General features: G+C 45.6%; 1 protein-coding gene and 2 long non-coding RNA genes across 9 annotated transcripts in view; 2 read left to right on the forward strand and 1 right to left on the reverse strand.

Annotated features, from left to right (window-relative positions):
• The window catches only part of LOC144328429 (uncharacterized), a 253,965-nt gene that overhangs the window by 61,666 nt on the left and 174,678 nt on the right, over positions 1 to 17,621 (forward strand). The gene's annotated exons all lie outside the window — the stretch shown is intronic.
• GNAO1 (G protein subunit alpha o1) overlaps positions 1 to 17,621 on the forward strand; it is a 170,798-nt gene that overhangs the window by 48,083 nt on the left and 105,094 nt on the right. The window lies entirely within an intron of this gene.
• On the reverse strand, positions 6,100 to 16,304 carry LOC144328428 (uncharacterized). Of its 2 annotated transcripts, XR_013393657.1 has the most exons (4): positions 16,139 to 16,304; positions 13,516 to 13,566; positions 6,948 to 7,046; positions 6,100 to 6,334 (listed from the first exon to the last, which is right to left on the reverse strand). It is a non-coding gene; the product is annotated as an uncharacterized LOC144328428 (long non-coding RNA). The 2 variants fall into 2 exon arrangements; XR_013393656.1 differs by lacking the exon at positions 13,516 to 13,566 and having other exon boundaries at positions 16,139 to 16,280.

The following is a 17,621-nucleotide window of genomic DNA, read 5'->3' on the forward strand; positions in this document are numbered from 1 at the left end:
AAGATATGAGCTTCCTTGGGGAATGCATCCCAGGATCCTGAATAGGTTTTGAACAAAACAGTTGTCCCCAAAGCTAGTGTTGTCTAGTGCAGTGTTTCCCAACCTTGTGCCTCCAGCTGTTTTTGGCCTACAATTCCCATCATCCCTTGCCACTGGTCTTGCTAGTCAGGGATGATGGGAGTTGTAGGCCAAAAACATCTGGAGGCACAAGGTTGGGAAACACTGGTCTAGTGGACTAAGACATGGGAGACCAGGGTCCTAACCCTCACTCAACCCCTCTACAGCCACAGCAGACACTCTTAACTCTCCCAACGGTTTGATTTTACCCCTAAAAGTGCACTCCTCCATTGTCTCCCCGAGACAGACGGGTGCCAACAAAACGATGCAATTAACACAGGACTTAATTCTTCACAAACATGCTAAGGGCATCCAAGTTAAAGTCCTCTATTAACTGAATCGTATGTGAAGTTGATGGATGACTTAACTGAGAAACCAATTACTTACAGAATCGCCGCCTCCTTGCAGCTGCCAGCCCTCGCTTTGAGATCTGCTGTTAGTACTGTTGTCCATGAGAAAGGCCTATGGAGTGGCGATTCAGGGCAAGGTATTCTTAGTGGGGATGCCCCATTTGTGAAGCTCCCTTCTTGGGGTGATGCTGTGTCCCCCACATTGTTGGCATTTAGACCAGATGAAAGACGTATTTGTAATTTCGGCCTTTGAGACGTAAATGTCTATTGCCACCTCAGCTGCTGGTTTTATTTTTATGGAAGTATTTTAAAGGGCTTTTAAACTGTATATATTGTAGTTTTGTGAGCCCTGGGCTCCCATGAGAGGAAAGGTCAGCATGAGCTCCTCACCCAGCACAAAAAAATAGAGGTGAAAACAGCGGCAGAGAAACAGCTCAACGATAACGGAACATGCTTAGTAGGCTTGGACTGATGGAGGAGGAGGACGATGAAAAAACCTAAATAACAGGGGGAGATGAAACTGAATGACTGTAAACCTGAAAAGCAGCACTGCATGCTGCAATATTTTGTTGCAGGCGCCACTTTTTCCTTTCAGAAAGCCCTTTGTCTAGAACTCCAAGCAACAATCTCTCTCTCTAAAATGTTACGCAATACTCATCATATTCATATATGCTGACAAACGACTCAACAGTTTCTCCAAAGGCCTCCTGCGCTTTTTGACAGAAGCAGGTCCTTCATCAAGCTCATTCATCTTGGGGATGATGCTGCGCATCAGTCTTTGCTAGAACAGTCCCATAGTTGTGTTTAGGGCAAAGGTAGAGGATTTATAGACATTGCTGGTTTCTTTCTCCATCACATTAAGGAGTGAACTGACTTGCACTGTTCCTTCCTCTTTGTTGAGCTTTGTGTCCAAGAGACAAAACCCAAGCAAAGCTTTCTTTCCATTCAGGCCCTGCGGCAGGTTTATAAAATCTGAAGGCTTCAGGTGAAGAGAATGATACCATGTTCCTTGTTTTAAGAATCTGTGAGTTTCAGTCTTTGCTTCTGACAACATGGGAAATGAATGGATATTGGAGGCATCCACTTGGCACTTAAAGTAGGCCTATATTAGTAACTCTATACAGAGAATCTTAAAGAGATTGCCTAAGGCTATATAGCTTTGCGACACCTACACCTACCCAGGTATTCTTATGTTCTGGAGGGCCTTCTCAGGGGTTGCTTCCCTGCTAGGAAATGTTTTGCCTATCTGATGTCTTTCTGACTCCATGCAACCCCTCTTTTGTATTTTACCAAGCCTGTAAACCATTTCATTCCCCATTAAAATAGGTACTATCCTGCTGCTATATGGAGGAGGGTGCTATACTTCACACACAGCTCCACCCCGCCCTCCACAAGCTCCAAAAAACATGACACCTGGATAAGGTCCTCTGAAGAAGATCTGGGATTTTCCAATCCGGGGTTTGTGTGTGTGTGTGTGTGTGTGTGTGTGTGTGTGTGTGTGTAAATGTCAGAGGGTTATGATCCCTTTCAAGAATTGCATCCAAAGTACAGTGGTACCTCAGGTTACAAACACCTCAGGTTACAAACACTTTGGGTTACAGACTCCACTAACCCAGGGTTAAGAACTTTACCTCAGGATGAGAACAGAAATCGCGCGCCAGCAGCAGGCCCCATTAGCTAAAATGGTACCTCAGGTTAAGAATGGTTTCAGGTGAAGAATGGAGCTCCAGAACAAATTAAGTTCGTAACCAGAGGTACCACTGTGGTGTTGAGTAACATGCCCCGCTAGCCCAAAGATTTATGGTTGTACAATGCGTCTACCTTTCCCCCCCCCCCGACCTTACGTAGTTGTAGACCATGTTGGGAGACTGTACTGTCTTATTGAATAAGACCTTTAAACCTTCAAATCAAGGTGATAGTTTGAGTTCTGAGTCTGATAGGGAGAGGCAGGACAATGAACAATAGTCAGAGATGATGGGAGTTGTATCTGGAAGGCACCATGCTGGCTACATGTGTATAGAGTGTGCTCTGGAGTGATGAGTTGTGTTCAGATTGAAGTCACCTGTTCTGGCTTGAACAGTAATGGTCCAGAAGTCATTCCCTCTCTTGACAGCTCTTTTGGTGTAAGGAGACAAGAATCTGAATGCTCCTTCTCCAGAACCTAATGTGATTAGCCTCCCCACCTTGTCCTCCACTATATACAAGTTACTGGAGGTTACTCCTGCACAACCACCTTCAAACATATATTGAGTACATCAGTATTGTATAAGACACACAGCACACTCTTGGAGGCAAAGTAGTTAAACCCCAGTCTTTGCAGGGAGGGGAGCCAATGCCACCTTATCCGTTTTCATCCGCTGTCAATTCAAGCTTGATAGGAATAAAAAGAATGGGTATGTTATCAATGGGCTGTAGCAGCAAAATGGACATTTGATCCAATTTGTCTTGCGTTCTGGGCTTTTATGGTGGCTGATGACAGCTTAGGGGTTTACATAAGGAGGCGGAATTGTTGAAAGAGGAGCGGGGAGGGGGGGACATTACAAAGCTGCTTTTATTTCCGTCCAGTTTAAAGGCTGATTTGCAGAGAGAGAAGCTTTAAAGCACCAGCCTCCATTTGAGCGCTGGAGACAAGGTGAGGAAGCTGAATTGGAAGAGCAGGGATCATCCACAAGCCCCTCAGCCCCACCCCACCCCCGCCCATCTATGAGAAACCTCTAAGAGGATTAGTGGAACGAGTAATTCATCAGAATGCAATTATGTAACATTACCCGAGAAATAACGAGAACTCTTCATTTTGTTCAGAGATCGGGATAGCCACGATCAGGCTTCTCAGACCTTCTGGGTTTTTTTAGGAGCTCCTGCATGGTGGGTGACACTGTGATAGGACCTATGCCTGCCTCTCTCTCTCTCTCTCTCTCTCTCTCTCTCTCTCTCTCTCTCTCTCTCTTTGTCCTCTCCATGTCAAAAGGACAGGTTTGGCTTCTGTTCAACCCAAAGCCAGCCCTATCTAGGGGACCACCAGGTCAGTCTACTGGGCTAAGCATCTAAGGGAATGTGTCCATGACAAATCTGAATGACTTCTACCTCTCTCTAAAGATCTAGCTACACTGCAGACAAAATCTGGTACATCAATTCTTGTGGAGCAGGGAATTCTGGGGCTATCTATCCAGGGAAGCACAAATCTGTTTGTTTCTCATTTTTCCAACCTTAAGTGACGTTCAACCCATTTCCACATCAATCTGTTGATTTTGGGGAGGAAGAAGGTCTGCCCCCATATCCATGCTTTCTCCTAATTCATGTGAATCTTTGTAAACAAGACCCTGGTCAATTGATGTGAGGAGAGGTGGTCCTTGAGATATTGGGGTCCTCAGGCTTTATAGTAAAAACCAGTGCCTTGAATTGTAAGCGTTACTTGGCTGGAGATCTGCACAGCAAAATTTGGAGAAGTGCGAATTTCAGAGGAAAGCTCTGTTTGCGTATTGTTTCATAAAGTGGACAGTTAAGTAAGTTCACCTTTAAATGTGAAATGCGTCAGATTTCTTCCTCACTGCCACCCACTGATCAGGGCAGGCTCTGTTGCCATCATGTGCCGTTTGACCATCAGATTGTAGATTTGGTGTGGGGGAATGGAGTGAGGAAGGACATTGTCTGTATTCTCTTCAGAGCTTAGCACACAGCTGACAATGAATGTTAAGCAGGGGTGTCTGCAGCTTTTGTGCTTAGTACCCGTTCTGTGGTGTCTTAGAGTCTCTGACTCTTATTTTCCGCTTTCCTTCCTGGCTCCACATCAGAGGATGGGAAGATTTTTCAGGCCAAGGGCCAAGTGCTCTTCTGGGTGACCTTCAGCGGGAGGGGCACATGTGAGTGGTCAGTGGGGCCAGAAACAAAAGGAGGCAGAGCAACAAATATAAATTTCACTGTTGTACAGTAGGCAGGTCTCCACAGACACTCACCCATGCACCTCTCTTTATTCCATCCAGACGAACAAGGGCCATGTTCAGAGTTCAAGGAAGCATCCCAGCCAGGCAAAAGCACTCAGACCGTGAAGTAGGGAGGGGTGTGGCCTAAGGGATGGCAGTATGCCTGAAGAGAGTCCTGAGGGCCGGAGGGGGGGGGGCTGTGCACCTGAGGTTCCCCACCCCTGCACTACAAAGTTGCAACATCTTATACCTTTCCCCCCACCTCTTTCCCACGGCGAATTCCCTTGCTTTACTTTCCTTGCCCCAGATCACAAGACTGTCTTGGAAAGTGCCAGATATAAAGGGAGGGGACATAACTTTTTCTCTTTTTTTCCTATTTAAATTCCCCTCTCCTTATCTGAGGCTCATGAGAATAGCTGTTCATCACACACTGGAACCATTTCTGGACTGTTACCTTTTTTGAATGGACTGTACCTTCATTGAATTATTACCCAATAAAAAATACAGGATTCCTACAGATATGCAATATATGTCAAAGAGGAAGCCTCTTACCCATAATAAAATGGGAAAATTACCAAATAAGTATAAATGGTAGAGGCAAATGCATTTAAATCGACACAATGGACGCTTTCTAGCCAAAGTTAAGCATATTGAAGCCCCACTGACAGGAAGATGCTTAACTCTCTTATTGACATCCATGACACAAATGCCCTTAATCTGTGATCATGCTGAATGTACAGTGCTTCATTCTGAGCATAGAGTTTTCGATTTCCATGGTAGTTCATGAAATGATGGACCTCTGAACCATGGAGATTTGTAACACAGGGAATTATAAAATATTTAATATATCAAATTGTAAAATTGTAAGAAGAAAGTGGATAGAGAATACTGGGGCTCAGGATCATTCAATGAAATTATTTGTCAGGAGAGGCAATAGAAAGTACCCCCTTCCAGTCTATATAATCCATTTAGAGCAGTCACTTCCGCAAGACATGCCGGTGGCATTTACTCTGGATAATTAGGTGGCTGCAGAGGGTGCCAGTTTCCTCTGCTGTTATCCAGCTTAACAACTTTAGTCAACCATCCCTAAACAGGCACTCTCCTAAGGATGCTGCACCCCTGACCACTGGCCATGTGGCCTGGGGCTGGTTGGAAACATTTGGAGGGCACCATGTTGTCAAAGGCTGATCTTAAGTGCCTAACAAGCAATAAGGAAGCAGAACGAGAATGGGATGGCATCAGAAAGGGGAGAACAAAGTCACCCCTGCAAGTACACCCAGGGTGTGTATAGTATTACTTTCTGTTTTAATGTACAGGGGAAAGGGATTAAGTTTTTGAACCAATGTTTTTCGATGCCCTGGGAGGCCACAACTGAACATGAACAGAGAAGGGAGGCAAAAAGGAAAGATAGTTTTTCAAAACATCTTCTCTGGTTTCTGCAGGCTTTTTTGCTTGTTCTAGAGAGCCTTGAGATGTTATTTACTGACCTCTTCTCCTGCGAAACAGACCAGATGAGAAAAGCAGACTTTTGTGTCAACACTGCGTGGAGAGCGAGCGAAGGGGAACCAGAGATACGGGGAAGTGGAGATGAAGGATGCGAGATGTTGTGCCCTTTTTGACTCCGGAAATGAGCTTCTGGGCTGGAGGGGCTGAAGCCCTGGAAATGCATCCCCATTTCCCTTCCAGTCTAGGTTGAAGGCTGAGGGGGGTGTGCAGAATGCATCTCGGAAGCCTCGCCTCTTCCATCCTGGTTGCCTGCACTTTATCTCCTTGACGTGCTCTCAGCATGACACAGCCCCCTGGAATGCTTGCCTGCCCGCCCTCATCGGAAAACCTTGGCACATGCAGGATGCCATGCGGGCCACTCTGGGCTGACCATAAAGATCACAATGCAGCTCTGAGAAGAGCCAGTTTGGAACCGTCTCGGAAGGACCAAAAAGGCAGGGCCTGATTTGAAGAAAAAAGAAAAGCAATGAAAACATTAACGTAGCCATTACATGTTGGAACAGGCAAATTATATAGCCTGCTTCTTTCTTCTCTCCTGGTCCCCTTCCCACCGGCCCGCCATTTTGAGTCTTACTGTAGAATTCATTTTGATACCATCAGGGATCCCTCTGTGATAAAATCAGGAGATACTCAGCATGGAGACTAAATGGTAGAACATCTACCCGGTTCAAGCCTTTGTCCAGGTATGGCTGGGGAAAGGACCTGCCTGATAACCTGTGAGCAGCTGCCAGTCAGTGTGGTCAAGAGCAAGCTAGATGGAGCAAGCATCTTAACACAGTTTAAGGCAGCTTCCTAGGTTCCTGCTTTCCCATGTTGAGGAGGGGGTCTTGACACCCGGAATTCTGCATGTGGCACCTGTCCTGGTATTCCCTGCAATGGGCTGCATGCATTTCAAACAAGGACTTCCATCAATTCTGATTTAGTACTGAGGATAGGTCTCTCACATGCAGTCTGCGCTTTTTTCTCGCGTTGATGCCAGGCTGGCACTGCAAGGCGCCAGCTGAGTGGCTGAATTGAAATACACACAAAATACAGAGCAAAAGTAATCACCCGCCCGCCATTCAGTGGCTGCCTTGGTCCATGCTGACGAAATTGATGCATTTCACAAGAGCTGAGCCAAGATGGATGGCTTGCAAGAGTTGTCTTTCTGCAACTGCAACAAAAGAAAAATGGGGAGAAGGACCGTAGTGCAGTGCTAGAGCACCTACTTTGCATGCAGAAGGTCACAGGTTCAATCCTGAGCATCTCCAGATGGCGCTGGGACATATCCCTTTCTGAAACCCTGGAGAACCTCTGCTATCTAATTTGGTACTGACTTATCCTTTGCCCCACACTTTCTAGGCACAAGTCTGCACTTTCTTGGTCCGTGTCCTAGTGCTTCTTTTTTTTTATTTTTGTCCCACTGCTTTCCCTAGGAAGATCCACTCTTTAACGCTGAATTGAAACCGACAGCAATTCGGGTTTTCCGTGGATTGCCATTTGCTCCGATTCAGCTGTTAAAAGTGGGTTCATGCAGGCAGGGAAAGTGACGGTGCAAAAACAAACAAATGCTCGGACTTCAAAGTGTGGCTTTGAAGGTCAGCTTCAAAGTGCAGACTTGTGCCTAGAAAGCGTGGGGCAAAGGTAATGAGCCTTCAGTGTGGACAGTACTGAGTTAGAGGGACCCAATGGTTTGACTCTGCAAAAAGCAGCTTCCTGTATGAATCCGTGTTCAGGTGTGTTCTTTAGATTCGCACAGATAGCAAAGTCTACACTGTGCTGTCCAAAGGGGTGAGGAATAAATTCAGTTTGTCTTATATTAAAATGTGAACCAAGTCCTACCTAGCCCTGAAGAACCATTGCCAGGTGGTATGGGCAATCTAAGCTAACTGGGCCACTGCTCTGACTCCTATCTTCCTGTGTTGTTCCTAAATATTCCATGTCTTTTCTTAATATTGGAAAGAGAACTCTACAAAGTTGGGAGCCCCATTGGTTCCAGTTGCTTTCGAAAATTGCTGCCATTGACTATTAAAAACATGAATGAGTCCTTTTCCATAACAATTATGTTAGTCTTTAGGCACCATGGGACTCTTTTTTATATATTTTTTTTCCCCTTTATTTCTTTTTGTACAGCAAACAAATTAATAGGGCCGTTCTTCTGGAACTGGAAAAATGAAATTGTTGGCTGCAATACCTGGGTTAAAATGTTCCATGTCACATGAGTTTGACTGAGAAAAAAATCAAAATCCATATTATTATTATTATTATTATTATTATTATTATTATTAATTAATTAACTTATAAACAAAACAAAACCACTACATTAAAATCTAAAAGACCATTCTATTCTTTAAAGAAGCAGGATTAAAACATCTCATGCACTCAAGGAGGCTGAATAATTGAAAGCCAAAGACCAGGTGGATTTTTTTTTTCTTTTTTGTTATTATGGCCAACAAAATGTATTAGGACAGCCAAAATGTCATGAAATCATATGCAGTCTTTTGATTTCTCTGGAACACTTATCAACAGAGCCTGAGGGGTGGCGGCATTGGCTAGTGTTGAAGCCTTGGATGAAGAGTTATGGAGAATGCAAAAATGTGCACCCTATTTTGTAACATTTTTGATTGACCCTATCTAAAGGTACTCTCCTCCTAATATGCATTTTGGAATTCTTGATTGACATGCAGTTGATCTTAATTGCTCTGCCAGTCACAGGAAACCAGCCCCACAGGGTTCCATTCCTTTGTTTTTGTGCTTGATCAAAATATGTGCTGATTCAATTGGTCAGGTTTATATATTAAGGCTGCCAGGCATCAGCTGGTGATTAATGGTTGTCTAGGAAGAGGTGATAGTGGCAGATAATCCAAGAAGGCTTATCCGATTAAGTACAGTTTTGCTAAGATTCGTATTAGCCCAATGTTTACCTCGCAGAGACCACCCCCCCCATGAGATTTGCTTTCTCTGTGGGAGAATGAGAGGGTTATTTTATCAACTTGAGCGGGACACAAAAATTGGGAATGGGGAGATGCAACGACATTTTGGAGATGGATTGGCCAATTTTGGCATCAGCCTATGTGATCTGCTGCATTAAATAAGCAAAGAGGGGAAAGGCTCCTTGAGTCGCCCAGGACACGCAGAGCCTGAAGTCTAGCAGGCAGCTGGTGGAATCTGCAGCTGTCTCAGTCTCTGCAAAAAAAATTCAACCTCTGGAATTGATATAGGTGACTTTGGAAGGAGTGCACCACGCAGGACCTTTGCATCGTGGCTCATGGAATTAAAGAGCTTTTAACCACTAAATGGGCTTTAGGGACTTCAAAGTGCTCTAGGGAAGTTAACAGGACTTCTGTTTTACTTGCTGAAGGATATATCTGCCCTGTGAGGCATGCAGTGTGGACTGCTGGAACATTGCAAGGAAATTGACTCATGATGAAAAGGCTTCTGTTTTGTCAAGCCTTTTTAGAGACTCAATTAACTGTTGGCCATTTGACCCTGTATTTTATGATTCCATGATGTTTTAACGCTTTGGATTGTGTTTCCGGTATTCACTGCTGTGAATTTTTTCTTACGAGTTGGTGGTTTATAAATACTCCCATAAATAAATATAAGTAAATAAGTGCACCAGTTTCTGAAATTGCTTAGTGACCCTGATAGACCCTATATTCAGCCTCCCTAACCTGGTGCCCTCCAGATGTTTCGGAACACAATCACCATCAGCCCCAAACATCTCGAGGGCACCAGGCTGGGGCAGGTTGCTGTGTTTGGCAGGTCCTGTTTTGAAATACTGTGAACTTACCTCCAGCGAATGTTCAGAATCTGTACTCTTGCCCATAGCCGTTGTGGAATTTTAATATCTCCTTGCCTCGACTTCTACATTCTAACCACTTGAATCCTGTTCAAGTGGGAAACTGCAACAAGAAAGTTGCAGTGTGGCATGTTCCTGTTGTGTGTGCCAGCCAGCCAGACTTGCCTTCCTCCACTTCTGTTCCTCTAGCTACCCCCCCCCCCCCAATTTCCCAGTCGCCCAATTCTAGTGCAGATACTCAGCTGTCTCTGGCCACTCAGCATGCTCAGCCATCGTTAGGCCGATACTTCACTCTTAGTTTCTCTGTGAACCTGTTTGGTTGGGTGCAATCCTGTTGGCCTTAAAAGGATTTGTGATGCTGTTTTAGAGAGTAAGGGCTAGCTGTAGTTTAGTGGTACTCCTACTTTTTAAAAATAACAATAACAGATTCTGATTAAAATGGACGAGAAGGGCAGGAGCCAAGGTGGGAAATACTTTGGGCTTTCGTGACGGTAAAGGTAAAGGTACCCCTGCCCGTACGGGCCAGTCGTGTCCGACTCTAGGGTTGTGTGCCCATCTCGCTTAAGAGGCCATGGGCCAGCGCTGTCCGGAGACACTTCCGGGTCACGTGGCCAGCGTGACGAAGCTGCTCTGGCGAGCCAGCACCAGCTCAGCACACAGAAACACCGTTTACCTTCCCACTATAAAGCGGTACCTATTTATCTACTTGCACTTAGGGGTGCTTTCGAACTGCTAGGTGGGCAGGAGCTGGGACCGAAAGACGGGAGCTCACCCCACCGCGGCGATTCGAACCGCCAACCATACAATCGGCAAGTCCTAGGCACTGAGGTTTTACCCACAGCGCCACCCGCATCCCGTTCATGACTGTACCTGTTATTAACTTTTAAACAGTGCTTTTTTTCTAGAAAAATAGGTGCGGGTACTCACCGTGAAATTATTACAGTAAGTGCCACACTTTTTAACCAAGAGAGAGAGAGAGAGAGAGAGAGAGAGAGAGAGAGAGAGAGAGAGAGAGAGAGATATGCTGGTACTGCGTACTCTTGAGTACCCCCTGGGGGGAAAGCACTGCTTTTAAATGCTTGCATGTACTACAGTGGTACCTTGGTTGTCGAACTTAATCCATTCCGGGAGTCCATTCAACTCCCGAAACCATTCAGAAACCAAGGCGCGGCTTCTGATTGGCTGCAGGAGCTTCCTGCATGCAAGCAGAAGCTGCGTCAGACGCTTGGCTTCCAAAAAACGTTCGCAAACCAGAGCACTTGCTTCTGGGTTTGCGGCATTTGGGAGCCGATTTGTTTGGCAGCCAAGCTGTTCAAGTACTAAGGTACTAGTGTAATTGCACATGCCAAGACACAGATCCATTTGCTGCAAACAGGAATATCTGCTTCCCTCTGTGCTGTTTGAGGTTGGGCTATAGTTATAATATGGGCTATAATGTGCATTTGTTTTGCAATTGTTTGTAGAGGTTTTATTTCTAAATGTTTCTAGATGCTTTCTAATAGGTTTTTTTTTAATGATTTAACTCCATTTTCTTAAAAATGTATCTTTTTAACATTTTGATATTTGCTGCCCTAGGCTGCTTTGGGAGGAAGGGTGAAATAGAAATTTAAATAATAGTACTAGTAGTAGTACCAAAGTGTCTTCTCTTTGATTGACACCGAAGGTGTTGTCTTTCCAAGGGCACACCCTTTGACCAATTTATGCTTAGGTAGGCACCTTCTCAAAATATGTGACATTGCTAAATTATATTTGGGTGCTCACCTTCCCAGAGGACAAAGCTACTGTCAAGAGGTGATTCCTGACTTTTGCATCCCAACAGCAAAACATCTTTACATGTTCAGGACTCTGGATTCTGAGCTGCAGGTAAATGAGCAAGTAACTACCACAGCGAGGGACACAGGTGGCACTGTGGGTTAAACCACTGTGCCTCTTGGGCTTTCTGATCGAAAGATCGGCGGTTAGAATCCCTGCGGTGGGGTGAGCTCCCGTTGTTCGGTCCCATCTCCTGCCAGCCTAGCAGTTCGAAAGCACATCAAGTGCAAGTAGATAAATAGGTACCACTCTTGGAAGGTAAACAGCGTTTCCGTGCACTGCTCTGGTTTCGCCAGAAGCGGCTTAGTCATGCTGGCCACATGACCCGGAAAAACTGTCTGTGGACAAACGTCGGCTCCTTCGGCCAGTAAAGCAAGATGAGTGCCGCAACCCCAGAGTCGTTCATGACTGAGCTTAATTGTCAGGGGTCCCTTTACCTTTACCTAACTACCACAGCCATCCCTAACCTGGTTCCTTCCTGCATAGCCAGATTCGGTGGGGCTGATAAGATTTGTAGTTCAAAACAGCAAGAGGACAGCAGCTAGCAATGTCTGAGCTACAGTAATATAATGTTCATTATGATGAAATTTTCCACCAGGCAGAGCAGCTTCAGCTCAGCTACATGAGGTAAAACTTACTGAAATCTAGAGCTGTAGACCAGATTCATCCAAGGTCCAAATCCTGAGCCAAATTGGACCTGGGGGGGGAGGTCTACATTTAATTGGAGTCAGGGTGAGACAGCCCCTGATCACTACAAGTTGGGATGAGTGACCCAGAGCCACCCAGGGCTGTCAGGGCGTGGCATCAGGCAGGAAGGAAAACCAGGCATGACAGAGAAGAAAGCTAAGAAACCCTGAAAAGGAAAGACCTTTCAGGCATTTTTGTGGGAGAAGGGGGTGCCCTTCCTGCCAGGCCTCTTCTCTTTTTTGCCTCCCAAAATAGCACAGCATTATACCCTCCCGCTTAACAATCCAGTCCTGCTCTGTTTTTCTAATCCACGTTTTAGCCCTCTGGCCAGCTCTCCTCCTTTCTCTGTCTTCTGCCCCCTCCTTCAACCTCCTGGCAAAGCGGCACCCCTAACTATGCATTTCTTGCAATCTGGATCATGAATGCAGAGCAGATGGCGTGACTCCGCTTTCTCCAACCCAGCCTGAGTTGGGGCTGATGAGAGCTGTTGTCTAGAACAGCTGGAGGGCACCTGTTTGGCAAAGGTTGATACAAGATAATTATCTCTGTGCACACAGAGGCAGAATTTTGGGTGTGCAACCTTTCACCTTTTGCTAACTTTGAAAGCCCTGTTGCTGGAGAGGTTGTGCGAGCCATTTGTGTGCTGAAGGGTCCAATCAACTTTGTTTGGCCTAAGTCTGAGGTTAATTTTTAAAATAGGAGCAGGTGAGGCTTCTGTGACTGGAGGCGTTTTATCCCTGCTAAAAACTTTCTAGCAGTTCAAAACAGTTTTTATTGTTAACATTGCATCAGAAGTCTGATGTAACATGAAGCGAGTGGTGGCCAGTGCAATTAAACTTTTAAATGCCTTGCACCAACCCTGTCTTCCTCTTTGATGGTTCTAAACCAGCTTTCCCCAGCCTGGTTCCCACCAATGGGTACATGATTTTAAGAATCAAGGATGATGGGAATTGTAGCTCAAAACATCCAGAGGGCAGGCGACTGGGGAAGGCTGGTCTAGGGCCATGAGAGTCCCAGGTTAAATAATAAAGCACTTTCAGAAATCAGGACCAGATCCAGGTTTGATGGAGCCCTCCATAGAGTATCCAGCATCCAGTCAATTTGAAAGTGCCTCTGGCGTAATGCTGTTCAGGGACACTGTTAGGAAACTTAATGGCAACTGCTGAATCAGGTGTTGATGTGGGGCTTGTAAGAAATATTAAAAGCTACAGAGATTTTGGGAGGAATTCAATGTAGCACTAAGTTCAAGGCCCTTAGTGGTGTACTTGTTATGAAGAAATGCATGGATCTCTAAACACATCACCAAATAAGAGGATAGGTTTGCATAAAATCTGCATCTCACCTGACAAGATGCCACATCATACAAGGGTGGAAAACAATAGGCCAAGGTGGTCTGTGTGGGAGAGAGAGGGAGAGGGAGAAGTAGAGGTTTTGGCTGATGCTGGAATCTGGAGAAGCAGAGGCATGCCTTCTCTGTGCCAGACCCAAAGCTGTGACTTGGAGCTTCCCTGGAAACCTAATAGGGAAGCAAGATTTTCATGCTCTGATCCCCTCCATCCTACACTCGGGTTGTAAATATGTGTAAATAAAGATCCCACAGCCTCCCTGGACCTTCATCCCAAGGAAACCAAACCCTGAGAAAAGGCAGGTATCCCTGGAGTCTCTTGCCACTCAGAGATTAGGGTTGCTCAGATCAATATGTGGATACATCAATATGTGGATTGATATTGGATGTAGACCATCCCATAATGAAAAGTTCTCTGGGCAGCTCAGGCCGTACTTGAGTGCCAGGTCTTTAGGGGAGGGGGAGTTGGGGTCTCAATGGTTGCTGGTCTAAGATAGGCATCATTTTATGACTTGTCAAGCCCTGCACACACCCCTTAAAAAAATCCTGAGCTGATCAATATGCTTTCCTTTTCATGTTATTACCCCTAGCCCTCAGGAAACTGTGCAAAGCTGGCAATTCATACATGTCTGGTTTTCTCTCTGGGATCTTGATGAGATGAAAACTGTTATGACATGGAGATTGAGTATTACTGTGACCATGTGGAACCCATGTGGTGCCTTCTTGGGCCATTATGGGTTGTTTTTAAGGATGAGCGGTTGTTGTTGTTTCCCTTCCGTTTCAAGATGTATCTGAACTGTTTGAAATGTTTTATTGCAGCCTTTCTGGTGCCTCCACTCTTGAGGCATCATGCCTCTGAACACCAGCTGCTGGGAGTCATAGGAGGGGAGAATGCTTGCAGGATTCCCACAGGCATCCAGTTGGCCACTGTGAGATCAGGATGCTGGCCTAGATGGGCCATTGGCCTCAGTCCACTGCTGAGCAGATATCTGGTTCTTTCTCAGCAGCATCTTATATATTCTGATTTCTGGGGTTTGTGAATCAGCTTCAGATTTGAATACGTTACAAAACCCAAGATTATGTTTCTAAGGGTCCATCCTCTGGGCTCTGAAAAAGACAGCTGGGCCCTTTGGCCATTTGTATCATGGGCATTAACAAAGGCTCTGTGGTCAGAACAGAGCAGCTGATCACGGGCTGCTGGAAACAGTGCCCATTAAGAGACAATGGGATACAGCTGAGTCTTCCCACCACCCACCCAGCCCTGGCTACAAGTATTCTGCACCATGAGCCAATGTAATAATAAGCAAGGATTGGGACGCTACTGCTGGTAGCACTTGATGTGGTCGCGGGTGCACACCGAGGGAATGCAGATGAGGCTGTCAGTAGGCAGATTGCGATTGTGAAATGCACTCTTTTAAACCCTGCTAAGCATGCATTTGACAGCTGGATAAATTTTAATGTTTGCATTTCTTGAAACCTGTAGCCAACCCTTCCACAGAACTGGTTATTTTGAATTAAACTAAGGAATGCAGCCTTCCAACAGCTCTTTGGATTCTCCTCCAACAGCACGCAAGCTCTCCTTACCCTTAAGGTGTGGCATAGCCAAGGGGATGCCCTCCAGATGTTATCAGAACCCACCACTCAGCATAGCTGACAGGCAGGGATAATGGGAGTTGCAGTTCATCAACATCTGGAGGGCAACATGCTGGCTAGCCCTGCCTTATAGGCCACGTGTGAGGTTTCCCTTTGACAAGCCCGACTGATCCTCTGCTTCCACAAACCCAACATTTGATCATGTGATATTTAAAAGTGGGGGGGGGCATGCACACAACCACCCCTATTTGGGTTGGCCCTGCTCACTCAGACCCCAATATTCCCATGTTTCATGAGGAAGATCTATGAAGGGCTGTTACTCAAACACAAGTAGAACCCTGCAGGTGATCATTGATGCATTGCGGGCATTCCCAACTCAACATTGTATGACCAGGGCTAACAAGGAATGTTAGGGGCAGGGCTTGTGTGCCATTGCCCCCATCCCCATGTTTAGGTAGCCATCTGAACACAGCTCCTGTGTCAGACTTCTCTTTGAGCAAGTGGGATATTTGTGGACATTCTGTGGTATCACAGAAGCTGAAGCTCATGGAAAGGATGGGGCTTACTGATACGACAAGTGATAGTGTTATAGTCGATATTGACAACCACGTGGCTTTTTTATCATTTCATTTGTAACTTTCCCTGCCCAAAATATCTCAGCCAAGACATGCTGCAGCCATTGTTATCAGCAATAAAGCTAGGGTAAGCTTTGTAAGAGCTGAGCTTGGGATGTGGGAGGAGAGAGCTTTTTGCCAGGTTGAACAAGACATGCACATTGCATATCACAGGGCCTAGCTACATGTTACATTAAATATTTTGCTTGCAGCTACATCAGTTCCACTCCCCCTACACCACCACTTTAATCCTAGTACACATGCCCCATTTTCATTGATGCTGCAGTACAGTATGTTGCAATTAGACCATGCTCTCATGGAAATGGGAGGTGGAGATCCCTAGGTTTAGAGAGAGAAAACATTTAATATAACATGCAGAAATTTGGAAAGCAGAAGAATCAACTTCACCATACCTTGTATTGTCTCAGGGTTCAGTCAAACTTTAACAAAACTTTCACTGACCCTCCAGAGGCTTTTGGCTTCAGCTCCCACCAGCCACAGCTAGTATGTAGTCGAAAACATCTGGAAGGTGCCAGGCTGGCAAATGCAGCTCTTGCATCATAACAGAGGGATGTAAGACAGCAGTATGCTGACATACTGTTCTATGGAACAGAGTAAACAGGCTACAATCTGAGTCAGCTTTGCCACCAGGGAACTGAAACCACCAAACCCTGCTTATAAGGAGAGCCTGCTGGATCAGGCCAGTGACCCATCTAGTCCAGCATCCTGTCCTCGCAGTGACCAACCAGATCCCTGTGGGAAGCTTTCAGGCAGGACCAGAGCACAACAGCACCCCCCACACTTGAGATTCTCAGCAGCTGGTATTCAGGGACATATGACCCCTCACAATGGAGATAAAACATGGCCGCCATGACTAGTAGCCATTGGCAGCGCTATACTTCATGAATTTGTTGTTTTCTGGGAATGAATTTTGACAGTGTTCTCTCCTACCTGTGGTAGTAGAATGTGTCCTGGCATGATGCAGACAAGGCCCCTTTAACCTACATCCCTATACCTGTATGCACACTCTCTCTCCCACACACCTTTGGTCCTCCAGATGCTGCTGAACTACAGCTCCCATCAGCCCCAGCAAGCATGACCAATGGCCAGTGATGACGGGAGCTGCAATTCAGCAACATCTGGAGGGCCAAAGGTTCCCCACAACCAGTATAGAGAAGTCCTTGATGTATTAGAACAGGGAGTTCTGAGGAGTGACTCAAAACAAAGGCAGCTGTCTGACGAGGGAATACCAGGAATCATTTATTACTTAAACAGCCTCAATTTTTTGCACTCACAATCAATTGTGGGTGTAATTTTGTGGGCACAGTGAACGGCAGCTGAATGCTGAACTGTGCAATTGCATCCACAAATCAGCAAGAGGAATTATGTTATACTGCCAGTATCTCTCTAGCTCTCTCACACACCTACACACACACACACACACACACACACACACACACACACATATGTTCTTACAGTTTTCCGTGTGCACCGTTAGAAATAGGAGACAGTGTTAATTCAGTTCACATTTTGATGCAAGCCTGCTGAATTTGCATTGCCAACAACAATGCATGATCCCAAACCCAGACAAAATTTGCAGTTCTACAGATTCTGTGGTATACTTCCTTATGCAAGAAAGTGGCCATTTTGACCAAATATGTTTTTTTTAAAAAAAACAACTGTATTTTTATTTTTATTTTTTTAAAAAGACTCCACTTAACTTTACAACGAAAGAAAACAAGAGTTCTCCTCAATCAGGCCAAAGGCCCATCTAGTCCAGCGTCCTGTTCTCACAGTTCCCCACTAGATGCCCCTATGCGAAGCCCGCAAACAGGACTTGAGTGCTACTCCCCACCTGCAGTTCCCCAAAACTAGGATTTGAAGGTGCATTGCCTC

The sequence above is a fragment of the Podarcis muralis genome, chromosome 7, assembly GCF_964188315.1.
Source record: "Podarcis muralis chromosome 7, rPodMur119.hap1.1, whole genome shotgun sequence".
NCBI lineage: Eukaryota > Metazoa > Chordata > Lepidosauria > Squamata > Lacertidae > Podarcis > Podarcis muralis.